Raw genomic sequence first — 26012 nt, 5'->3', positions numbered from 1 at the left:
GATAAACGGCCGCGAGGTTCACAGGGGTCGGGCTCAGCTAGGTGTCCCAGTCTCAGTGTGCATCTGTCACTGCTTCGAATCTCGGGTGCTCACCCAAACTGGAGCCCAGTCCTCTGCTGCTCGCTGAGCCACCAGTCTGCAAGGCTCCCCAGCATACGCTTCAATTTAGGCATACCCTAACTATTGATCTGATCTGTGGCCGGTGCTTCTGTAACCTCATCTGTCCTGGAAAAACCTCCTCTTTGCTGCATCCAGCAGGGCAGCGAACGCAAACGAACGTGGTGCAGGCCTTCCTTCCCCAGGCTGCTGTTAGTGCAGGCAGTGCTGCAGAGGAGGCAGCGGCATCAGGACCCCGGAGATGGGTCAGGCAGGAGGCTGCAGTGCCAGGTGACTTCAGTGCCTCTCTGTCACGTTAAGTCTGGGACAGAAAGGGGAGAACGCGGCTCTCCATAACCTCTAGATATGTGTCAGGAAGCCTTTGCAGTGCGATGGCAGTGAATCATAAAGTGCATGGGGATACCGTAGCTGGTGAAATATTCCTGTGTCTGTGTGCAACTGGTGCAGCCTCTTTCCTTGATCCCTGGCTCAGCCGGGAGAGCAAAGGAGAAGCTGGCCCCTCGGGAACGCAGCTAGCAGTCAAAGCATAGCTCTCCCAGGGCCCGTGTGACATTCACACACATCACTGTGAAGTCACGCTCTCCTGCAGAGCATGGGAGAGGTGATTATTTATTAATGTACCGAGCACTGTCCCCATGCATCACTCTGCCTGCGCTGCAGCCTCAGCAGTGAGGCGCGGGGACACCACAGACCCGGGGCCCTTTGCACACCAAGGGAAGGTATCTCAGGGACCCCACGGAAGAGCAGTTGTGCTGGAGGGGGGAAGGCAAACACATGAATTGTCTGGCATGGTGCTGGGTTTTGTTTTGTTTTCTGCACGCTCAGCTCTCGTGGATCAGCATCAGACCCCAGAGCAGCCAGCTTGGTGCTCCACGTGCCTGCCCTAGGAGCCCACGGTTCTTTTCTGCTCTGTCGTTAATATTAATATGGAAATTGTTCTGTTCCCCTCTAACTGTTGGGGATATTGGCATGTCTGGGCCATTCATGGTTCATCCTGCACTGTCATTCCTCCCTTTTGTGCCAAGTGTGTGGAAAACTCTCCCAGTTTGCCCTAACTCCAGGAGAAGGAGCCCTAACTCTAGGGGAAGCACTTTTCTTTGGGAAGGAGGACAGGCAGGACACAACCAGTCTTCTAAAAGTTGTACCAAGGAGGATAATGAGAAGGCCAGGGGTACCTTCCCGATCCCCCGGTGGCCCAGCCGCTCTGCTCCCTTCTCCAGGGACGGCTTGTCCCCACTACGTGGTTTGTCTTACGCTCCTGCTGCCGACACCTCCGCTCATTGTGGGAAAGTTACCTGGTGGAATGGCATGTACACAGGCCTCCTGGGAGAGGTGGAGCTCCAGGAGCAATTAGGAAATGGCAGAGGCACTTGTGGACTCTGGCTCGCAGTGCCACTCTTGGTGTAGCGAGTATAGGGTAGGTGTGGCAGAAGAAAAAGGAGAAAAGTTGGCTTGGGTGGGGTGCAGGGAGTAGGGCCGGGTGAGGAAGGCATGAGCTCATAGGCGCAGGCAGGAATGGAGCTCGGCGGCATGTGCATGTGAAATATGCATTGGGATCACTTTGGGATAAAGGAGAAGCCCCAGTGTAGGCAGTCATTAATCTCGGAGATGTGGGCCACGATGAGGCGTTGCGAAGCTTAGCCTGGAGGTGGGGCTGCCTTTGATGGCAGCGAGCGCATCCACGGGCTCTGGGGCCGTGCCTGGAGCGAGGGCGGGCGGTGGGTGGCGAGCCACCTGCTGCCTCCCCTGGGTGCTCCCTGGCACCACGGCTGTCTTGCCAAGGGTCTGCAAGGGTCTGTGAGCAGGAGGGCAGCGCTGCCGAAAGCTTAGACCGACGTTTTTTTGTTGGTAGAGGCCGCTGGGGGCTCCAGGTTGCAGGGTGGCAGCCCTTGGGTCTTGAGCTACCGAGGCCCAAGGCTTTTGTTCTCAGTCCCAGGGGTCTTTCTCCCCTCCCTCCCAGCTGCGTTACGAGGCACTAGGAAAACCCCACAGCAAATTCGGTGTACCTGGGCTGCGTCTTCGTGCTCAGAGCCCGTTTCTGGGCCTGGCGAGCATCCTGAGAAAGAAATCCCAAGCCGTGCGCTCTGCCCCAGGCGTCGGTGCTTATCACCCCCTGTGTGGGCCTGACGCATCCCAGGAGCTGGCAGCGGCGTGCGAGCTCCCACAGACATGCAGCTCTGCCGCGGCATCGCCTCCTGACCTGCTCTTCCTGTCCTGGCTCTTTCTTTAGCTCAGGCTGCCAGACAGGTGCTGGCTTTCTGGAGAGCACAGGCTACTCCGAAACCATTTTCCTCCGTGACCTGGGCCTGAGGTCGCTCACGCGAAAGCCTGGGATCGTAACCTTTCCGCCGCTCTCCGGTTTAATCCCCTGCCTCCAGCGACAGACACCCGGGGGAAGCCCGGAGGAGTGTCTGCGCTCACTCATCAGCTGGAGCTCCCTCCTGCCCCCGGTACCTGGAGCTGACGCCCGCGTAAATGACAAGGGAGGCAATTGCAGGCCGAGGAGAGGTGGGGAGGGGGGCATTTACTTGGGCAGCAGCTGAAGGACTGGGGGAACAGTCGGCACATCCCGGAGCCTGACCCTTGAGGACACGGTGCTCGGAGGGGTGCCTCGGTGCCCTGTGGGTGCTGTACAGCCTGCCTCCAAGCCCCGTGCACCCGCTGCTGCTGTGCCACTGCTGCAGGCTCACAGCGTGGGGACCAAAAACCTCTCCGTCTGTCCTTCTGGGGGTGCAGCCCCCAGGTGGCTTCCCGGCAGCCTTGTGCATCGTGCTGGGGTGTTGGGGGGCAGCAGGGGAAGCGTTAATTTAACCCTGGCCCTTTCTGCACTGCAGCTGCCTGCCCCGGGCACAGGGATTTGCGGGGTGGCGGGGGCAGCCAGCTGCAGGGAATTAATGTCTCCCGCTCAGGACACGATCCAAAACCCCAAATTCGCCAGTAAAAGTCAGTCTGGGGACGATGCATTTTGGGGAAAAGAGATGAGCCTGGGCACTCCATCGACGTGGAGGTTTCTCTGTGCTGCGTGTGTTTGGTGGCCAGTTCTGCACCGAAACCTGCAACTTTCCATGGACATTGACGGGGCTGAGCCGCTCCGGCAGGCATCTCCCGCACCCCGTGCTCCGAGAAAGGCCTTCCCATGAAATCCCCCTTAGCAGCTGCTCTTTGGGGCAGCCCCTTCCTTCCTTCCTTCCCCCTCTCCCCCTCGACCTCCGGGCGCTCGGGGGCCGCTGGGCAGCAGGGGGCGCCCGGGGCACGCCGGAGCGGCTCGGCTCGGCTCGGCTCGGCTCGGCTCGGCTCGGCTCGGCTCGGCTCGGCTCGGCTCGGCTCGGCTGGGAGCCGCAGCCCGGCAGGCACAAGCCGGCCCAAATTTTGGCAGCTCGGCCGGCCCGAGAGCGGCCCGGCGAGGCGTTTGTGGCTGCAGGTACCGCCGGCTGCTCCTGCCCACGAGGTCTGTGCGCAGCCCGGTTATATAAAGTTTAATTATAATACTTGGCTCTCGCGAAACGCTTTCTATCTGGAGATCTCAAAGTGCTTTCTAAGCATTAAACAAGCCTCGCAATGCCCTCTCCTGTCTTCATGTGGGAGGGTTTGCTACACCCTTTTTTTTTTATTATTTATTTTAAATGCTGTCAGGAGAAACTGAGGTGCAGAGATGGGAAGCGACTTGCCTAGGATCAGCCAGCAGGTCAGTGGCAGAGCTGGATGCAGAACTGAAGTCTCCTTGATTTGTTCCTGGCTTTAATTCCTCGGGAGTGCTGCCTTCCTCTGGGAGCAGCTGTGCCTTGAACCCACCGGGTTTGGGATCCGAGTGGCCCTGTGCTGATCCCCTGGGAAATGCCTCGGCTGCCCACTCTGCTCCCAGCAGGGTCGTTCTTCTGGGGGCTATCCCCCCATCCCTGCCCAGAAAGTTGTGGCCCAAGCCTGCCCACTGCCCATGGTGGCTTTTCTCAATTTAATTTCATGAACTGCTGGCAGGAAGGAGCAGGGCCTCGGCTCAAGGTCTCGCTATCAGAGGCTGGGGAGCCAATTTGGCTGCAGTGCCTTTGTACCTCAGAAGGGACCATTCCCTGGCATCTCCTTCTTCCCCATCCCCCTGCGTGAAAGGTCAAGGAAATGGATGGGACAGCGCGATGTGCAAGCCTGTAAATATTTAGCAAGCCACTCGCTTTTACATTGCAGATTTTGCTCCATGGGCATGGCTGTTAATATCAGTGAGACATTAGCTCCGAAAAGCGCCCGTCACACTGTTAACACTAAAAGTGCTCCGTCAAAGCGCCTTGCCATGAATTACGGGACTCGAGCTTTCTTTATTAGCCCGGAGTTTGTACAGCAGAAACATCAACCTCAGACCCGCGGCGGCGGGAGAAAAGCCCTGGTAGGAAATTAAAAGGAAAGAGCTTTACCTGCAGAAGTGGTAATGCCCTGCCAAGAGCTGGGACAGGGAGCAAGCTCTGCTTCCACGGGGAGAGCTCGCCTCGAGAGACTACTAAAAGTAGCCCTGATCTGTTCCACCTTTATCAGAAGCCACGTTATGAGCAGGATGATTTGGGGGGGCGGGGACGGCCGTTCCCTTGGCTCTGTCGCTGTGGCTGCAGAGATTTTTTTTGTCTCGGGGTAGGGGTGGTGAGGTTTTGGTGCTGGGGGAACCTTTCGTCCCCAGCCCCCCGATTGCAGCCGGTCTGCGTTTACGTGTTGGGCTCAGGGTCACAATTTGACTCAGATTTCGTTTCATTTGCACAAAGACTCATTGACGCCCGGGCCTAATGAACATCAATATTCTTAATGACAAGGAAAAGATCTGTTTTATGGGACTCCAGACAGGCAGCGTCTCCGTGCTCCTTCTGCAGAATCGCAGGAAAACAGCCCCAATCTGCACACATTTGGGTTTCCACCGTTACAAAGTTCGAGCCCCCAACCCCAGAGGAAGCTCCTCAGATAAGAGCATCTTTCTTGGAAATCTCTGTCAAAGTTTTGCAGAATTAACTGCTGTGCTGTCTTCTCAGCCTGTCTTCTGTGTTTCCAATAAGCAATCCAATTACACACATTCTTTCTTTAGAGTTGTGATGATACTGTTGGTTTTCCTGCCAAAAGATTCATAAAAACACGATGGGAGTTTTTGTTGTTTTCTGATTTTTTTTTCTTTTATTTTCCCAAAACTAAAAATTCAAAGGGAAGTATGAAAAAAATAATAATTGTTGCAACTGAAACACAAGACTGAATGGGTTGCATTTGTCAGCTTCACTTGCACTTCTGTTTTGTTTTGGGGGGTTAGGTTATGTTTTTTTTTTTTCCATATAATTTTGCATTTCTACCCTCAGCCTTTTGCATCTTTGGCTACCAGATGTGTCCCACATTGAAGAATTATTTCTCCTCCCTAGAGTGAAATAAATGCAATCAATATGAGTATTGCTCTCAGGGCCTTGAAATATTACATTAATGTTCCATGTGGTGACATTTTAGCTGGAATTTTCAAATACATTATGATGGTTCAAATTAATATTTATCAGATCAGCTTTTATATTTTGCAAAAGAGAGAGAGGGAGAGAGAGAGAGTAAGCATTATTAAAATACAAAATGCAGATGAATTCCAAAATCGATGGTCCATTTTACCAGCACTTTCAAGGGGCTGTGTTTTGCTTTCTGGTTTTGTTTTTAAATTTATTAGTTTTACAGGCAAATCTATTTATCTTCCTTCATTTATTTTTTTTTCACCCGTTCAGGGTTTTTCAGTTGTTTCTTTCTTTCACTCTTCTTTATTATCCCAAAATGTAAATTATGACGTTAGCTAGGTTTTTTCTTTTTTTTTTCTTTTCAGTGATTAAATCTGCTACATGACATCTTTGTCCTTTCTATAAATTAAATCATCTTTGCTTTCCACCTTTAGCCACTGCCAGCAGCAATACTCTGATTGCCAGCAATAAAAGTCCTCACTTTACGGTCTTTATTTCCTACACAAAGCAAACCCCCCTCCTTCTTTCCTCTGTGCTTGTGGTGCTTTTTTTTTCCCCTTTTTTTCGCCAAGGGGGTGGTGGGACTAACTCCTGTTTTCAATGTTTCTCCATAAACAAGGAATTTGCAGAGAGAGATTGTAGAGGAAAAAAAAAATCTAAACCACATTCCACTTTATTTCAGTCATTCCTAAACAGATTGTTCTATGAGGTGGAAAATCCAGGCAGATTAATGGTGTCATTTGTTTTGCTTTTTTATATTTCTGTCTCCCCCCGCCCCCCCACCCCCCTTCCCACCACTTTGGTTTGGTGAAAATGTTTGAAAAGTACCTTTTCTAGACTAAATACAGCTTTAAAGATTTGTGGATTATCAGCTGAATTTATTTGGTTGAAACAATGCTGCTTGCAGAATAACCCTCTTTTCCCCCCACATGGAAAATTGTAGGAACTGTCTAGGATCTTACAACATTTCCTTAAAAGCTTTTGCAATTCCTAGAGGAGAATTTTTGGAAGGGTTAATATTCCGGTTTAGAACTGAAAAGTACTTCCAAACTTTTCTCACTTCCCAGCTTTTTTTCCCCGTCTCTGAAATACTTTTACTGTAAGAACATCTCATTGTTTTGTGGCATACAGACAGCCACAGGACAGAAACACACAGGTACGAGTGTGCACATGTGTGTACATATTTATATGGATATATAAAAACCTCTTTATGTATGCTTACATACACACTCGCGTGCTCTCTCTTTCTGTCTCTGGGTGTATAGATGTACATACTCCAGGCTGCCCTTCCTATTTTCCTTCAATGCTGATCTGGGCAAAAGAACGACAGGAAACTTAAAAAAGAAAAGGAGGAGGAATCGATTGTTCGACCCGCACTTGAACTCTCCTGAAAGAGATAAAGCAGAATTTTCAATAGGTCCCCTGCCCTTTTCACCAGGAGGGAAAGAGGAGAAGAAAAACAAGAGATATTTATATGACAGCAGCTGCTGAAAATAGCATTTCAGAGCAATAAAAAAAAAGGCAAAAGAGATTCAATGGTAAAAAAAAAGCAAAAACCACACAACAACAGAGAAACTCTTTTTCTTGTGCTCCCCAACAGGCGCATGAGCGGCTTGTCCTGGAAATGCATGCATGCCTCCTATAGATCTGTTTGAAATTATAGTTGTCATTGAGAGTGAATTTATGCTTCTATTGATCTGCAAAAGGAAAATATTAAATGGTTTGGTTTTGATCTTTAGCTGACCTCGGGGTCAAGGGTAGCCTAAGATTAGTATTCATAGAATTCATCAACAAATTGTAGTCTGCATCTACTTTATGCAAACATAGGGAAAACACTGAAAGATAAATACAAAGCAAAATGACAAACAATTTCACCACCACCCACCCCATCAAAAAATCAACCCTCTGACAATAAAAACAAGGAGATACATACATGCAAAAACCCAGGTAATTGCATACAACACAGACGGGGGAAACAGCAAGAAAATACAGAGAGAAGCACACAGACAGAGGCAGTGAATTACACACACGGGAAAAGACGCACGACTCAGAACAAATATCAATGCACAACTATACTGAAACATGCCCGCGTGAACGCTCCAGCGTGAGTGCAAGGGAACATATGAAGAGCAAGATGAATATCAAAAGGACACTTTTGTATAGACGTACCTACCCGGAAAAAAGATGCACTTCGGTAGTGGAAAAGAAAGGAAAAGGGTATGTTCACAGAATCTCACGCAAAGCCAAAAAAAAAAAAAAAAGAGCAAGCACAAATACAGTTAAACAGGTGCACATACTGATATATGCTGACAAACAGTGATACACAGTTGTAAAAATGTGATGACACACACACAAATGCAGACACTTCTGGTGCTAGGCATTGTGGACCTCCCTTGTCCTTAGTAAGCGTGACACAAAGTTAGGGAAACAAAGCAGAGAGAAGCATGCTCAGGTGGGAGCAAAACATGCTTGTGAAAGTCCCCCACCAAGTCAGCCCAGTTGTTCAGAAATTCAGGGCCGAATGCTCAGAAGAACAGCAAGGCAATTTTACTTCCTGACGGACGTTCCCCATTCCTGTTTACGTAGTCATCCCAGAGATAGTCATCCCAAAGCATCTGTGACTGTGTAGACAAAGCCAAAACTGCCCAGGAACTCAGTTGGGCACCCTGAGAAACTCAAGTACAAGAAACCCAGTGCTTTCCAGCAGGACCCGGCAAATACCCGAACAGGTGAGCAGGGTAGGAGATGGATTCTTAGCTGTGTTTCCACAACTACACCCCCTGTTCTCTGGCAGCCGTGCTTTGCACCAAGTCTCTGCTTCTGTGTTCTCATTGTCACTGAATACGTGCCAGAAAGCATGGAGCACTTGTAAATGGGCAAAAATGTGTGGCAGGGAACAAAAACGTTGATGCTTATTTTTATAGTCAGCTTTCCACCAAATTCAGCTTTTTTGACTAAAGTGTTGTTGAAAATTTTAATTATTTTTTTATTTCCTTTTGTGTGCAAAATGACAACTCGAGCATTTGCTGAGAATATAACCATCTTTCGTTTTGTTTTGTTTATTTTCCCTGCTATAATTGATGCATATTTTCATATAAAAGCCTCAACCGACTCTGAGGCCCGCCATGCTTTGTACCATATACTCGCATTGCTAGAAACAGTCCTCGTCCTGAAGAGCTTGCAGTGCAGGTAGGGAAGCAGAAGAAGGAAGCAGGAGCATCTCTGACTTAGCAGCGAGGCCCCGAGGAAGTGGCTTGTCCAGGCTAGCCATGGAGGCTTGGCAGAGCTAGGACTTGGAGCTCCATCCCCTGATCCACAGCCCGTTGCTTTGGGAATGAGATCATCCCCGTCACTTGATTTTAATACACCTCGGCATGGACTACTAGTCATTTAGTATTTGGGTGATCCAGTTACGAGACCTAATGGGAACAGTACTGAATTTGAACAGTTTTTGAGCTCAGCTTGTGGATAGCCAGGACTAATTGGAGTATATTAGCGTAGCCATGCCATGAGAGCCCAGCTCTGACCTCGCTCATCTGGCTTAGAAGCACATTTGCTGCTGCAGCTTATAGCCCATCCTCGAAGGAAATACACTCTGTCACTGGATTTCTGACACTGAGCAGTGTGCGTTGCTGGAGATGGGTTCTGTAAGTCACTCATCTTCCATTGCCTGGGTCCCTGAAGTGAGGAGTGTGTGCGCTGTACAGCCTGGCCCTTACTTAAGGACAGATCTCCTTACACCGAAGAACCAGCACTCACTTACCATGCCAGTAGGATATTCTTCGTTACAGCTGCAGGACAGAGCTGGCCCCTTGCACGATCTGTTCATCGCGTTCGATCTTCTCAAGGTGATCAGGAAACTATACGTTGTAATGGAAGCATGTCCAAAAATCCTCCTCATGGTGGGAAAAGACTTGTGTACAGGTTAGGCATTCAAAAATACTGCACCCCTTCCTGGCATTACCCCACTGGCATTAAACTTGAACAAGGTACTGGCTGCTTTGGGGCTGTGGATAGAGGAAATGCAGCTAGGAGAGCAGAAAAGAAGATGAACGCATTTTCCCGTTTGCTCAGTGCCCAGCAGTTTTAGGTTGTATTCTAATAGTAGTTTTTATTCATCTACTCAACTGAAATACATTTATATACAGGGCAGCCGCTTCTTCCCAGGCTGTGTCAGAGTATGGATTCAATCATGTTTTCATCCTTTTGGCAGAGGTAGGGGAAAGGGTGTGAAAGAGTCAGGGAAGAAGCAAGGTACAGAGGTGGAGGCAGCAGGAGAAACTGCTGTCGTCGTTTCTGTTTCATTGTTTACTGTCTATGACTTTGTACAGCTTTTAACTCCACCGTTTGGCAAGAAAGCAGCTGGCACCACTTGCCTTCTTTGGAGTGCGTGTGCTGCCCAAAGAGCCCGGGTTAGCTAATGGGAGAGATGGGATCTCCTCTCAGCGAGAATGTGGGCTGGAGCCTCAGACAGTGGTGAAAACCTCCCAGATCTGACCTCCCTTGGATCTCTCATCCATTTCCAATCTGCTCCTTTTCTCTTCGTGCTGGTTTACTTCAAACAAGCTCCTGTATCTTTGTTCCTCTTTAAAATGCCATACAGCCATCTCCCTCCCTGTCTTCCCTTCTGCCACCCATGGAGAGGCTGGTAGCTCCCTCTGCTCCCTGCATTAATGCTGAACCAGTTTCCCCAGCTCGTGCTGCTGGCGGTGCTCCTTCTCGAATGGCGTTGAAAACCAGGTCCCTCCCATTTGTCATTGTTAGCTTTCCGTAGCACTTTCTCCCCGTGTAACAACTCAAACCTGGGTATATTGACTTGAGTCCTAAATGGCTTATGGCCAAAAATTCTAGGCAATTTCAGTGGGACCTGATACTCTTCATTTCTGGTCATAACTTGATCATATAATTTGGCTGTGTACTCTTAAAGAGCTGCTGTGGCTGGTGAAGTCATTCTTATATCCATAACAGTTTGTAAAGCACTTAAGGGTACCTTTGGATGAAAAGCACTAAATAAATGTTGAGCGAGATGATGTTATTTATCCGTGTAATCACCTGTCACTTCCACCCAATTTTTGTTCCTCCCTGTCCCATCCAATCGGCCATATTATATGCTCATGCATATGGTCGTGTGCTCATCAATCCACCTTTATCCATATGCACAGACACTCAAGTGTTATGAGAGCTACATGGAAAGACAGATGCATGCATCTAATCCTTCCCTGCTCATCTGTCCTCATCCAGCTCATACAGACACAGAACAACATTTTTTAAGCACTTAAGTGACTTAGGATCCTGAGTTTCATTTTTGAGAGGCTTAGGAGTTTAAATGCGCCTGAAAGTCGGCGAGATGTGTTCTCTAGATTACAATTCCTCAAGTCCATAAGTGTCAGATTTTCAAAGTGCTCTCTTTATCTAAAGATTCTGATAGGCACCTCGTAGATTATCAAAACTGTTTAAGATAGGCACGTAAATCCATCTGATTTTAATGTAGCCTGCCTTGAAAATTTTAAGACCCCTCTGGGCACTTATCTTTCAAAGGCATCTAAATCCTTCTGAAAAATTGGTACCAAGAGCCTCTGAGATCCTTTCAAAATCAGTTCTTAAGTTACTTGCCCATAGTGAAACATCAGAAGAGTGACTGCTACCTTCGGTAAATCCATACTTTAAAGATGGGAGTTACAAAACAAGGCTGTCTTTACCTTGGTATCTGAATTAGTGAATGAAATACGGTGTTTGGTGAGCCCATGGCAGTGTAAAGACATGTCAGGAGAACCCCTTGTCAGCTCGGGCAGCAGCACCGGACCTGTGCCGATCCCACCCATGCCCGTGCTCCCTCATTGAGGGACTTCATAGCCAACAGGCAGGGGGGCATCTGTGGATTTGACCATCCAAACCCCCTGGTTGGCGACATTTCTAGGTGGGGTGCTGGTTGGTGGTGGCCAGGGAGAAGGTTTGTGGGGAGGGGCTGCTGGCTCTGGTGTTGGGACAACCTCACCGTGTTCAGCGGACAGTCACTCGTGCTGGTTCTAGCATCCTGTCGCTTTAGACAGGGTTCTGCAGAAAAATCCCATCAACCAAACAAACTTTCCAGGAAAGAAAGTGAAGCAGAAAATCCTGCCCCTCTTATAAATTATGCCCAAGTAGGCTGAGCTGGCAAGCACGCCTTCAAGTGTGAAGTTCTTTCCATTTTATAGCTACGAGTTCCCAAGAGCCCATCTTCTTTCTTAGAGTGTTTTTTTTTTTTCTCCTCTTGAAGCTTTTTTTCACCAGGGTTGGAGGGCAGATACTGTGTACATGATTTGGCTGGTAGGGGCAGGAATCTGTCAGCAGAAAAAGGGCCGTCAGCAAGAGAAAGTGAGCTGCAAATTGTCCATTTCTAAACTGCTCGTTCATCTGACACTTGCAAACTCAGAAGCCACCTGTTCAGCCATCAGTCACCAAGTGAAAATGAAGCTTTCCTTAAACCAAGATTCTGACATATACAGAAAACTAAAAAGAGAAAAAAGAAGAGAAAAGGAAATTCTTTTAAATTTGCTCTGCTGTGAAATGGGAATAGAAACTAAACCTAAAACCCAAGCGAAGGTTTTTATTTCCCCTTCTCTCCAAACTGTAATGTAAGTGCTTTTTCAAACAGGAACACAAACAAACAAACAGAAAAATCCAGCACCTTTCACGCAACATTTCTGCAGAAATCCAGAAGTGTTTCTGAAGACAGAAGTCGCCACCTCCCCGCCGCCCCCCAAATAGTGGCAGATTTTTGGGGTGTGACTGCCTCCTTGCTAAAAGAACCCTCCGCGTGCTAACAAGTGGTGCAGCTCTTTGAAGTTGCGAAACTAAAGAGTGGATTAGCTGTGATACCAAGTGCCGAGTAGGCTTTCCCCTTTCCATGCAAGGTCAAATTAAGACTGGACCAGCCAGGGACCCAAAAGTAGACTGTACTAAGCAGCTGATTATTTTTTTGCCCTCTTCGGGTGCAATGCATTCGCCTCTCTGAAGGAGAATTTCAGGGTAGCAGCCAGCAGGGTAGGCTCTTACGTGCGAGGTTTTTCTGGCTGACCACAGAGCACATAGCCGATGCGCCTGATCAAATAGCTTGTTAATTTCATCATTTCAGACTTTTATGGTTTTTCCAGTTGCTGCTGCTTTTATAAACAAGCATTTCGGTGACCTTCCCCTCCGGACATCAGCGCATTCAGCTCTGCAAGAATCCCAAGCTCTGAAAGTTTATAAATAAGCCTTCTATCAAGTTCCACAACAGGTGTGACCTCCCCCCCCTGTCCTAAAACTGAACAGTTTCAACAAGCAAATAAAGGCTGCACAGTCCTGTCTTAAAGGGGAAGCACTCTGGAAAGTAGTATATAGGCCCTGGTACACCCAACAGAGCCTGGCCCATCTGCGAGGAGGGATCGTGTAGCCGTAGCCTGGGGACTCCTGTCTCTTTTAGGTGGCCTGTGTAAGCCAGGGTAAGAGGCACAGAGTGGAACGGTTCTCCCCATGACCTCCATCAGCATGACATTCCTGGGCTGTCCCACGCACTGACCCCGGAACTGATTCTGGTAGGTGCTGAGCGCTGTGTCTGCCTGCCTGGCAGGAGGCTTTAGGAGACTTCTGCCACCAGCGGGAGATGCCCAGCCGAAATCTCTTCACTCCTGGTGGGGGTCTTGTCACTATGTCCAGGGCTGGTTGGCAGCACTGAGCAAAGAAGGAAGGGTCAGGTCTTGTTGTGAACTGCAAAGTGGACAGTCTCAGACTGGTGTGAATTTGCTTAAAATGAGACTGTTCTCCTCATTTCTGGTGTATTGCATGCATTAGATCTACTGCTTTTCTGCTTTCTTCAAAATATTAGAGGAAGACCGGGCTCTGGAAGAGAGGAAAGTCATCTGAGAGATCGATTTCTTTCTGTGGGTGAGCACCTCCAAAGCTGAGGTCAAGACAAAGATGGGGCTTCCATCTGTGTCAGAGGGTCTTATCAGCGTCGTCCCCTCCATTTAGCTGTGATACGATCTGAGCAGAAATTGTGAACTAGGGTCAAGAGGCATTCACTTACGGGAAATAATATTTCTCTCTGTTCATTGCAACTGTATGGTGTTGTCTGTTTATTAATTATGAAAGTTTGAAAAGAAACCAGATGACTCGAAGTGCCTAAGAGGGCTTTTGGTATGACTGGCATATAGAATCCCAGCATGGCGTTCAGTGGAAAGATGCTGTGAAGTCATTGAGGCTGCAGGACATAGGGGGCACTTTGGCTCCAGTATAATCCGCGATAACTGGATCTCAGTATCATTGTAAAAGAGATTGGCTATAACCATTGAGACAGGAAAATACCGATATAATTGGTGCAGCTGAGGAAGCCAATACAGCAATAAGACAGGAAGGCCCAGTACACTCAGTGCAGCGAAAGGGGTCAGTACGGCCGCTGTGACGGGGAATACCTGATGCAATCGATATGTGCTGTGGTGGTCTGAAGCTAGTGGGGTGGTGTACTATGGGACAGAGTAACTCCACAACCAGGTTTGATAAAATAGATCAATAGATGTAAGGAACCCAATGTGATCAATTGGAAAATGGACTGAATACTATCAGTGGGTGCAGAGGCAATGATAATGATATAATCAATGGACAGAAAGTATTCTGGCTTTCAAGCCTCATGCTGCCCATCCTTGACACTGAAAATTGCTTTAAGGAGTAGCTGTTGTTACATACATAACAGACAGTTTGCAGCAGGGTGAGCACGTTGCCGTGAAGCAGAAACAGTGCCAGGTTGCTCCACTGTGGCGAATTGCACTTGTCCATGCGGTCAGGCAAATGGGTGCGTGGAGCGCGTGTAAGTGCTGAAATGCGTGAGTTTATCCGATGTACAGAGTCAGTACTGCTGCAGGTCTCATGCTGCAGTCCTTTTTCTGCAGCATTATGGAAGGATTTGGTTCTAAGAACATCCTAAGTACCCTGCGGAGAACAATAAGAGCAGCCATTTGGCTCATGGTGAGCCCCCGTCCCTTCTAATGCACTTGCCGTCCCCCAGGGCCACGTCTAATTACTGCTCAAACACAATAGTTGCAACGATGCATCATGCCAAAACCATCCAGAATAAGCCTCACACAGTGGGATTTGTTGTCAGTCTTGCCTTTTTTTTCTTTGTTTTTTATTTTTGCGCAGTGCTGGTAAGAAAACTTTTAAACCCCCATCCCTGTTCAGGGATCTGCAGCATCTGCATCTGGCAGGCATCCCCAGGAGATCCCAAAGAAAAGGTTAATTCTGAGCTCCATGAGGATCCCTGGATATTTTCCACCTTGGTGAAGAGAAAATCCCTTCCTGGGAAGTCCCTGCACACAGAGGCTGTGGTGTGGGCAGGTTTTGCTCTCCACTAGAAATCAGAGTCCAGTCCTTGCCTTCAACTAAATGCAGCCTCTGGTCGGGTCTTCTCTCTCAGGGCATTGAACACCCTTTAACGGGACGAGACAATCTTTCTCCGGTGGTGGTGTCATTGAGAGGGATGTGTGTAAGCCATACATGTAATGAGCTGCCATTTAAAATAAACCTAATGTTTCTGTTTGCCAAAAGGGCCAAACTTCATCTCCACTTGATCCCTTCCTCTGACACTGTAAGCCCTGGTAGTCGTCCCCCCCGAGAAGTTCTACCTTCAGAAATTGCCATAATTTCTCAGGGATTAGGGTGTGGCCATTTACAGCAAACAAAGATAACGTGGAGCTCGCATGCAGGCATATGGTGTAAGTACACAGGAGGATGCCTGCCTGTGTACGCAGGTCTCTGCAGAAATGCCTGGCTGTGCGTTATCTGCACGCACAGAAGGTAGATGGATACACACAGCCTCAGCCCGTGGCAGTTGTTGCATGCGTAGCGCCTACCTGGCAGGAGGAGTCTCCGCGGTAGAGATGCTCTCTCGCTGGTGAGGTTCTCCCAGCGCAGTGAGCTCGAGCACTGCCCCACGGGCAGTCCGTGGCGCTTCAGGATTTCACCAGCAGTGCCTCCATATGGACAGGAACCTTTCAGAGGAGCTAGTGGAAGCTCACATCCGTTTGCCAGCACGGATGGCAACTCAAAACCAGAGCCTGAATGCAAGAACTCCCTAATATAAGGAGACTTAAAATGTGGATCCCCATGTCATGGCTTAAACCTTATACGATTGTACCTGACACCAAAGTCAATTCGTAGTCACTAATCCAAGCAAATTTGCTGACTCCCGTACAGTCAGGCATTGACCAGTGCCCTGCTATAGCCTGAAGAAAGAGCAATGACTTCCATTTATGTGAACTCTCAGGGCTGGTGGGAGCAAGGGACTGCTCACACCTGGGTCTCAAGTCCTACCTGGGGGCTGTGGGAGTGTCGCGTTGTATTACAAATTAAGGGATGTGCAGGTGAATGAGTGGAAAACCAGGAAACTTAGGGTGTCTGTTCTTTGTTCAGTATACTTTGCATGGTCCTCACTAGTATGAATGGCAGATAGAAGAGTGCAATGGGAAGGAAATACACCCGTAAAACAGCTCTGCAACAGCCCTGTAACATGGCCAGAAAGCCGTGCGTGTCCAGGAGGTAAGCCTAGATTCAGAATCCAGTGCTCCGAAATCTCTGGTTACTAGCAAAAGCATTTGAAAGCAAATATAGACACAAATTAAAATGATACCATTTTTGACAAAGTAGTCAGTAGTTGAAATATAATGAGGCACTGTAGAAAAATGCCCCTCCACCAAGTGAGCACTTGCCGGGTGGATTAGCCAGCATTCCTTCTCCTCCATTGAGTGGTGTCACAAGCTAATAAATATTTCAGAATTGGCTGTATTCAATCCAGCCCTTGTCCCGGTTGACGTCTGTTCTCTCAGTTTTCAGAAGGAGACAGGTGCAGAAGGATGAAAAGGGATTTAATTACTAAACATCCCCTACTCCCAGAATCCAAACACATGCTGTACTGTACATATGCACCACACCTACTGTACTCACAAGCACATATAATACTCCTGCACACACAGTTACACCTACTACACTGCGACACACACTTACCGAGTCCACAGACGCTCACAGATTGGGCTTTGGAAGTAGAGGATTCACATTACATTGCACCGATGTGTTTTGGCCACTGGTCACTGAAGGGCACATGCGTGCCCCGCAGCTACAGCACGTATTCCTGCCCTAGACCCACACACCCACTTGCACAAACGCAGGAAAGACAGAAATGGGTTGTTTGTCCCCTCCTTGTGGCCAGTCCCTAAAAGAATAAGAATTGGTTACAGCTGCCAAACAGCAAATGTAGAGTGCTTTCGGGGGTTTGTTCTTGTTTGCTTTTTGTGCCAAACGTCCTGTGCTTGGTCCCTGCCTCTCCGTGGCCGGGGCAGCCGCGCAGAGCCATGCTGTGGGACACCCGCACCCTGCTCCCCACGCATTCCCTCGCTTGCCCAGGGTACATTACGTGCCTGCATACACATGACTTATTTACTGTATTAATGGCTGCTGCGTACACTGTTTGCTCTGATACAAGGAGCATACAAAGGCCCAAGCCGTAACCTGAAATACTTTTGTCCTACGAGGCTAGATTCTCAGGTGGGCACAGCTGGGGGCAGGTTTTCAAGAGCATCCATTTAGATGCCACGAGTTGCTGGGGAAATAGTGCTGCTTATTCTGTTGGTATCAGGGTCACTGCCATGGGGATGCCATCTCTTCCAAAGACGTTCCTGCTGTTTGACACTGAAGATCTGGTAGCACTTTTCACAGTAACAGGCAGGGAGCGGTGAGCAAATTTCAGCGTGAGAAGCCGCGTTCAACTTCTTTGCACTTTCCTGGCACGTTCAGCCACAAACAGGCTACTCCTTCGTTTCCTATTCCCAGCCTGGCTGTCCCTGTGGGTTGTCAGCAGCAGTTGTGCCCCACCGCAGGGACAGCTGCGTGGCAGAAAGGGCAGTGGTGGGCAGCGTGGCCGAGCTGGTGGAGCCTCGAGGGGCCTGGGAGGGAACGCGGCTCCTCTGTGCTGCCCCTCGCCCATTGGCACAGGTCAGGTCGTTTTATGCCAGTTGCCTCAGTTTCGTCAGCTGTAAAATGAGGCTAGTAACATGAACTTCTTTTGGAAAGTGATTTGAGATTGAGTGAGCTAGCAAATACTTGTCTGGGTAGTGGACTGGAGTGCTTTGAGATCTTTGGGAATGAGGGACTCCTGAGTGTATCGGCACAATATGTTGCTGCTACCAGCTGCTTTAGCAGAGACACAAAAAGCAGTGGAGAGGAAGCAAAGGAAAGCTGGGTGCTCCCCGAGTCCCTCTCCCCCTGGAATTGTGCTGTTGACTCCAGTCTAAGCAGGATCGGGGCCTGGGAGCTTAAGGGATAGATGGTGATAAACACCATGAAAAGCAAAAGTGATGGATGATGAAAGCAAATGGTTCCGTGTCTGGGCTAGAAGGGGTTTCCAGATAATGTATCACTTAGGTCAGATACAGAACACCATCAGTTTTAAAGCTGGGTAATTAGTGTATCAGAAAATTGGGGGAAATTATGTATCTTTTTAAGATGGGCTATTAAAGAAAGCCATGAATTATTGAGAAGGGAAACTACTTTCTTTGTTTTATTTAAGTTAACCTTGGAGAGCAGAGAAAGAACACCAGCATGGTTTTTTTTGGGACACATGTTCTATATAAGAGCACATATGGTCGCAATGATATTAGGCCCCCCACTGCATCTCATACACCACAAACACACGCTTATGTGCACATATGTGCATTCACGCATACGCACACAGTAGAGTCTGCAAATACTCTTGCAACATGTGCACAGTACACATATGCATATGCATGCTTGTTATCTTTTAAATACAGAGCTCTGTGCCCACTAAGAATAAAAGCAGTTAGACCTGGTATGTATCACCCAAATAGTTGAAATAGTACACTTAAATGTTGCACATAGAATAACACATGATAAATATAGCCTGTTCCCACCGTGCTTACACGACTCCAAATACTTCTGCAGACTCATTTATAGATGCACTAATATTTTATTAAAGTATTGTTAGGTTGCATATGCATCCCTAAATTGTAATCATAAATTCATATTATCTTTACACAAATACTTGTGCAAATTATAATGCTGAGCAGAAGTGCTGTGCAAGTTCCTGGATGGCTCCATGTTGAGATCTTTGTTAACCTGCAGATTCTTAGCTTACAAACTTTGCCTGTTTGCCTACAAATATTTGTATACACCGTATACATTTGTGTATGACCTGATGTTGGACTATGTGCAGTCAGTACAGAACCCTGTCTTTCCTATAGCAATCTGCAGAATGATTCAGAAGCCAAATTGGACCACATTTTCCATCTGACTGGAGGATTTTAGGAAAATTTCTGTGGAACTCCATTTCCATTAAAGTCTACAGGGTTTTTCTGGAAGAGATGGACTGCTCGCTTAAAAACAGGAGCGCTAATTAAGTTGATTCCACTGTAACTCTCATGGTTGGTTGGCTCCACTGTCTGCGTGACCATAAGAGTGTTAATTTGATTTCATGTATAAAGTGTGTTTGTTTCCCTAAAGTATGCTCTGGGTCCCTAGTTCTTCAAATACACGTACACAGGCTCAAGTTCTGGTGCAGGAGGCCCCTTTGGCCTCACCACGACTCGATGAGTTTGCACAGCACTGCGTATTGCTACGTGTCCACCTCAGATTTTGCAGAATCAGAGCTTAAAGCTCTCCAAAACTGTCCAAAAGAGCACCCAGCACAAGCACCCGAAGGATCAGTTCATTTAAATGGGATTCTCACCATTTCATAATCCGATTTTCCTGTAGTCTGGAAAACCTAAGTGGGACCGCAGGAGCCCAGATGGGAAGCTCTTGTTGTTGGCACGGGGGCTTCCATCGGCGTGCTGCTTCTTGGGGCAGTGGACATGATGCAGTCCCTCGTCTTGTCTCGTGTTTGCTGTTGTAAAGCTCCACTATGGCCCAAACCAAGCGTTTGTATCTCTGCATCCCGGAGCATTGAGCAAATCAGATCCGATTCCAGTTTTGCTGTTGGTGCCCATCTGTCCTGGTTGTGGCCCAAGTTCTACTCTGCAGCTGGGAATCTGGGTAAAACCTGTGACTTCGTGCATGGAGCAAAGCCCAGCAGGATCGTTCCTTTGATTTCAGGGGAGAGGACTGCCCAAAGTAACGATGCTGAAATCAGGACTCTTCAGCAAATATTGGTGCTTTTTTTTTTTTTTTTTAAGTTTACCGACCATTCCAAAACAACAGATTGTGCGATCCAGTGAGCTACAGTCTTCCAGTAGGGATAATGTGGAAAGAACAAACCTTGCCTTTAATTTATTTGTAAAAACATAAATTAAAAACACTGCAGTTTCTTTCTTACATGGGATTCTGCTGTGGCACAGAAGTTTTCTGTCTGTGGAATGACCTGTTTGGTTTCCTTTGTACCTCAGAACGGTTGGGATGTCTCTCCTGTTTCTGTGTGCCATAGATTGACCTTTATCAGGATGAAATTTGGAAATGTTAAATTATGAAAACTTTGACACTTTTGCAGAAATGTTCATATATAAGGGATGAGGCCCAGGAAGTAGGAATTCAATTGCAAGAAATAAGGGGCTTAAATTGCCGCAAGAAAGATTTAGGTTAGCCATTAGGAAAAACTTTCTTACGATAAGGACGGTTAAACATTGGAATAGATTGTCTAGGTAGGTTGTACAATCTCCATCAAAGGAAGATTTTAGGAACAGGCTAGGCAAACAAGAATGATGTAGATATGGTTGGTCCTGCATAGAAGTGAGTGGCCAGACTATTTGACCTCTAGAGCTCCCTTCTAATCCTATATTCCTAAGATATTAAGATTTAGCCTTGCTTGGGTTATAGCTAATACGGCATTGTGTGCAATGGGATGGATGGATAGTTGGATGTTGAGGACAGATAAATCCTTTCTGACATTAACACTAGTCGTAGTTATGGTCCATCTAAATTCCAGTGCATTGCTTAGAAAAATGTGCCCTTTAATTTCCTAATAAAACAGCTGGGTAAATTCTTCTACTTGAAGCTAAAGAAAAAAAAAAAAGAACACTTGAAATGAATTTTTAATACAGATTTGAGTGGGATTGCAGCAGGCGCTTCTGATCTGATAATTGCGCTAGATCAGCCAGAGTCGTCGACATTTTTTGCCATCAGAAATTTTGCGTGAGAGTTTGGTGCGGGTGCAGGCTGCCAGGCTGGGGGTGTGCGAGGTCTGCAGGTCGCCGAGAGCAGGGAGCTGGGCAGCAGCAGGCACCGCGGGCACGGCCCCGGCAGCCACCAGCAGCCGGTTCTCATCCGTTTGTGTCCGGTCAGGAGGAACCGGAGAGATCCGCGCCGTTTGTTTAGTCCGTGGCCTCTGCTGAAGTGGCCAAAAGAGCACGCAGCCGGCACCGTGTGCGGCATGGGCTGCGAATAGGAGCTAAGACCCCTCTCGCTGTGTCCAAAGGACTCCAAAGGACCAAGAAAAAGATGTTTGGAGCTTGTTTTGAACAAGATCACTTTTTTCCTTCTTGCCTCACTTTTATAAACATGTTAGGAGCTGCCGTTTGGGGAGTCACTGACTTTACGACCAGTGAGGCTTTGGAAGAATCCTCTCTGCAGGTGGAGCCTTTATGGGATCTGCTCAGAAGGCTATCTTTAGCCTATTGAGGTTAATCTCTGTGTTTCCTGTGCAGACGCAGGGAGAGGCACGCTCGCCTAGGTGGTGGTTCAGAGAAGCAGCAGACCTAGGCACCGCCGTTCGTGCTCCGGGGCAACCCCTTTTCTTCCCTGACTTTGAGAGGTTAAGGCTTGCTGGGCAAAAGGCAGCCCGTTCGAATACCTTCCCAAGTTTGTTTTTTCTCCCCCTTTCTCTCTTTAAGACTATCCCAGACTCATTACACCATCTTACTGACTTCCCTAATTGACAGTAGAACGTGTTGGCTGGTTTTGCTGTCAGTACATCCTACTAGTGAGACAGAGCTTGGATCCGCCAAAGAGTGCTTTTGTTGGCTTGGCATGACTTAAATTAGTTTCTTGAGGGAAATGAGCTATCTTGGTAAAAGCACTTTGGTTCCTGTATCACTGCAGCTACACTACAGCTTTTGGTAGCGTAGAAATGCAGTTAAAAAATCACGGCCCTAATTGACATTACCATAAATAATTCGTAGCACAGACCTGGCTCCGAGTGAATGGGGAAGTACAGCAAGAAAAGCCTCCGTGCCCTGTTACCAGCTGCCCTAAGCCAAGTCTTGCCTTCCGATCCTCCCAGCTTTGCTTCTGCGGCCTCACAAACCAGCCCTTGCGAGACTGGTACAGTCCCCGGCAGTTAGGAGCGTGGTGGTGAACAGGAGGGGAATTCAGGCTGAAAACCCTGGTGAACTTGGGTTGCCTTCCCCTTCCCCAGGCTTTCCTGAGCACTTGTTTTTTTTCCCTCAGCCTGCCAACACTTCCAACAAGACAGTTGTGCTACGAGATGAAAGGGCAAAGATTCTCCGTGCCTTGCTCCCTGTTTTTTTCTTTTTCCTTTCTTTCTTTCCTTTTTTTTTTTTTTTTTTTTTGTGCCATTCTGGAGAGCCATTGGCTGCTGCCTGAGATATCCTGAGAGATGCGGCAATTAATTTTCTTTTAATCAAGGTCGGATGAAGTAAATTGGTGCGGCTCTGCAGCCCCTCATTTTCTGTTTTTGCAGTGATGCAAAACAAATATGATCAAATTATGCTCCTTCTCACCTTATTGAATTAGGAAGCGTGACTGATCCGGGAGAGCTGAGATGTTATATACTGTACCAATCCTCACCATCCCCCCTCCCTGACAAAGCCATCGGGAATCTTTTTGCAGGTTTTTTATTTCGAGTTCGGAGGCAAGTGTGGGAGTGGGTGTGGGTGGTGGGGGGAGAGTCCTCTTTATTTTCTTAGTCAGTGGGGTGAAGCTGTGTATTTCACCTTACAGTGATGTGTGAGTAATCACGGTAATCAGGTCCATCTGGCCTTGGGAATAAAATCTGACGGGAGGACAAAGAAGTTAAAGAGCAGGCCTGCAAAAAGAGAAGGGCCCTTGGTCTGAGCCAACAGCAGGACTTACCTGTGTGTCTGTTTGTCTTTCTGCCTGTCTGCAGCATGCTTGGCTGGGTATCTGGTGGGCTCTGGGGCTCTGACCTGGGCGTGGAGGGTGCTGGGGGGCTCCTGCCCGCTCCGCCACTCACTTCTGCAGCTTCAGCCCCACTGTTGTGCCCCTCCGTGCCCCAGCCACCCTGCCTCTGCACCACGGGTAATGAAGTTCACCGTGAGATTCACAAATGAAAAGCACTACATAAGAGCTAAGCATTATTTGCACTTTGTTAGCTCTTAAGGACTATTTTGTGTTAATTTCATTGCAGCGTGCCAGAGGAAAGAGCAAGGAAGAGAGAGCCATGCTAACATACAGAGCTGTCTCACGGAGATTTTGCTTATGGTTAGTTCATTCGTGTAATCTAAAATGAATGTTATGCTGACTGACAGCATCCGTTTGGTCTTAGTACATGGAGGAACATTACAAAAGCTGTGATCAATACCACTATGGACGTACAAATTGCACAGTTTATATAGTCTTGTAACCCATAGCTGAGACGTCTCAGCATCCCGCAGACCCAGGCTGCTATGCTGCCATTTATTCCAGAGGGTCTCTAATGTGTGGGTAAGGGCTGCAGGAGGAGGCTCCTATGGTCAAAACTTACAATACCCTTAAGGGAATGAAACATAGAGATGCATCAGGGAAAATGCATAATGCTTGGGCTAATACGTTCGCTATTCTTCTCTGAAGGAAGCTCAAGGTGGATGTGAGCTTGACCTAAAGGGATCCTTTCCAGCATGATATTCATAGAAATAGACAGAGAAGTCTCCTGGGAGGAAGGAAAGTATGTAGTCCATCTTCTACCCTAAGGCAAAATCAAGTGATGACTGCAGTATGAACTTTGCTTGTACGTGTTAGAGGAGCTGGCCCCAGAGAGCGTGGGTCAGCAACAACAGGACCCTAGGACGGGATCCCACTGAACTGTGAACTAGTGCTCTGCAGACAGCATGAGGATCTCTGCACAGATAATCTCGTTTAGATGATCTCAGTGGTCCCTTTTGGCTTCAGAAACGATGCTTCTATTAGAAACAGTACTCAGTAGCTATGGTGGCTGGGATTAAGAAAAGAAGCAGGGCAGGCTGAGAAAGGCAGGCTACCTCTGACTTGGATGCAACAACTAATGTTCCTATTTTGATGAGAAGCCGATGACACTCAGGACCTCTGCTAGTCAGAGCTCATCCAAGCAATACCTCTTCGTGACCTCCATACCATTCTGAACCGTTGGTCTGGAAGTGATTTGAGGTGAGTGGGGAGAGGCGTCCATTTCCACAGTCCTTCATGTGGGAGAGCTGGGCACTGCGCAGGTTGGCAGGCCGGCAAAGACGCAGACACCTAGAGAGAAAATTTGGCTCTTACCACTTCATTTCTTAGACTGAAAAGCACAGGTAAAATACTCTCCTGGATCTGCTGTGTGATACAGTAAAATCAGGTTATTTAGCGCTTTTTTTTTCTAATTATTATTATTACTTTTAAGAGAAAGAACAGGAGAGAATGTGCTTAGACCATAGGTGTTAATGTAAAGACTTTAGGTGATCCATCACCCTGACTTTTTTCCACATCAGGTCAGTCTTGTTAGGATTGTGGGGCTCATTCTGCTTAGTCAGAGCTCAAAACCAGCTGCTCAACCTCACCTCCTTAATGGGGAGTAAAGGAAAAAAGAGGTAGGAAACAAGAATTCATGTGGGAGAACAAACAAACGTAGAGAAAGTCCTCATCCTAGCAGGCTGAAGGAGAGGGTGAAATTTCATGGTAGAGAGAAGACAAGACACCAAGGTAGTATTGGAGAGCATTTTCTTTTTCACATTCTTTACCCACCCTTCTCTCCATGTCCATTAATCCCACAGCCTTTTCCTTTCTTTGAGACACTTCTCTCTGAGGTGTATGGCTCATGACTGCAGTCAGTGTTAATCGAAACTCTTCCCAGCAGGAGGGGAAAACTTGAAGCTCTCTTTGGTCTCTCTGAAAACTCTGTTCCTTCAAAGGCTGTGGGTACAAAAGGGCTTTTGAAGCACTCTCTGTGTACCAAATTACAGGCTGGGCCAGGACCCTGGCTATAGTTAATGACAATGCTGAGGGAAGGAGATGCTTCTTGTTCATATGGTCCGAGTTTAGGCTGTACCCAGTGGGGCATAAACAGAAAGAAGCCCTGAAGAGGAGTCTCCTGCGTTAGCAGGGACTGGAGGGATTCATTGGGAGATGGGGCAACAAGGATTGATTGCCTCTCTCCTTCTGTCTCCAGCCCTCCCGGGTTGCCCCATGCCTTAGGACGCAGCATATCTCCTCTGTGCCTTTCCTACAGGTTCACTTAGCAGTATCACGTAGTTGCCAGCTTCCATCAGTGACCAGAAGTCCGCTGACCTACTGATTTAAGGCACTGCAATTGCCTCCTGCTTTGCAGTGTTCAGCATGGCTCTTGATTCCTGTCACCTCCCTGTCTTCTGTCTTACGTAGTCTTGAATCTTTTTTATTTTCTCCTGCGTTTTTCCCCTGTTCCCTCATTTTTTCAGCTCCTCCCTGTAGAAGATAGATCCAATTCCTTCAGGGAAAAAAAAAATAACAAGCTACAATGCAGAAACCTACCAGCTCAGCAGATTTCACTTGGTACTGTTTGGCATCTGGTCCTGCCCGTATTTCTGTGAATCATTGTGCCATTCGTGATCAGAGCTCCAAATGAAACTCACGAGGAATTTTTATTACTCCAAGAACAGTGAAGTAATAGTCCGAGCTACCAATCACTGGAGCTGGCAGGACGGGCTCCCAGGGGAGCACAGGGCAGCACGGCTCTAATTGTCCTTTTTTTTTTCCCTTTCCTTGACAGTAGGCAAGGAACCTCAACCCCTTGCAACTCTCCCATCCTGTATTTTTTTCCAGAAACTCAGATCCTGTAATTTCTGTTGCCTGTGAAAAACTTGTTTAACTTTTGGAATAATGCTATCTCTGTGGCTGAAAATAGTTGCTGAATTGCTTTCTTAGAGTCCAATTGTTACAAATCATTAATAACATCCTCCACTTGGATTAGCTGCTAATAACCTCGTTGCTATCCCTAGATCTCAAAGCTTTGTGTGAAGGAGGTCAGGATCATTATTTTCATTGCACAATAATCGTTATTTTCACAGAGGCACTAAGAGGTGGGATGCTGTGCCTGCCCAGTTTTAGAGCCTCAGTCCTTGGGACCACGCTGCTCATGACAAGCGATGGCAAAGGCTCTTCCCAGCCTTCCTGGACCCAGACTTTACCAGGAGCTAGAGGCCGACATAGCAGAGGGCATCGAGGAACTTGCTACGAGGAACAGAGGAATGCTGGTTTAGGCAAGCCCACACTGGTACAGATGCCACAAGGAGCTCTGGTTGTGTGGAAAGCTGCTACAGGCTG

The 26012-nt window shown here is 47.7% G+C and overlaps 1 long non-coding RNA gene across 1 annotated transcript in view; it reads left to right on the top strand.

The window, feature by feature from the left end:
• The window catches only part of LOC121058230, a 73342-nt gene extending 50284 nt beyond the window's left edge, over positions 1-23058 (top strand). Inside the window, exon 4 of the long non-coding RNA XR_005814127.1 lies at positions 22909-23058. This is a non-coding gene — a long non-coding RNA (uncharacterized LOC121058230). The remainder of the gene's footprint in view (positions 1-22908) is intronic.
• Positions 23059-26012: the final 2954 nt, after the last annotated feature.

The sequence above is a fragment of the Cygnus olor genome, chromosome 21 (assembly GCF_009769625.2).
Source record: "Cygnus olor isolate bCygOlo1 chromosome 21, bCygOlo1.pri.v2, whole genome shotgun sequence".
NCBI lineage: Eukaryota > Metazoa > Chordata > Aves > Anseriformes > Anatidae > Cygnus > Cygnus olor.
This window is presented reverse-complemented; position numbering and strand designations above follow the sequence as displayed.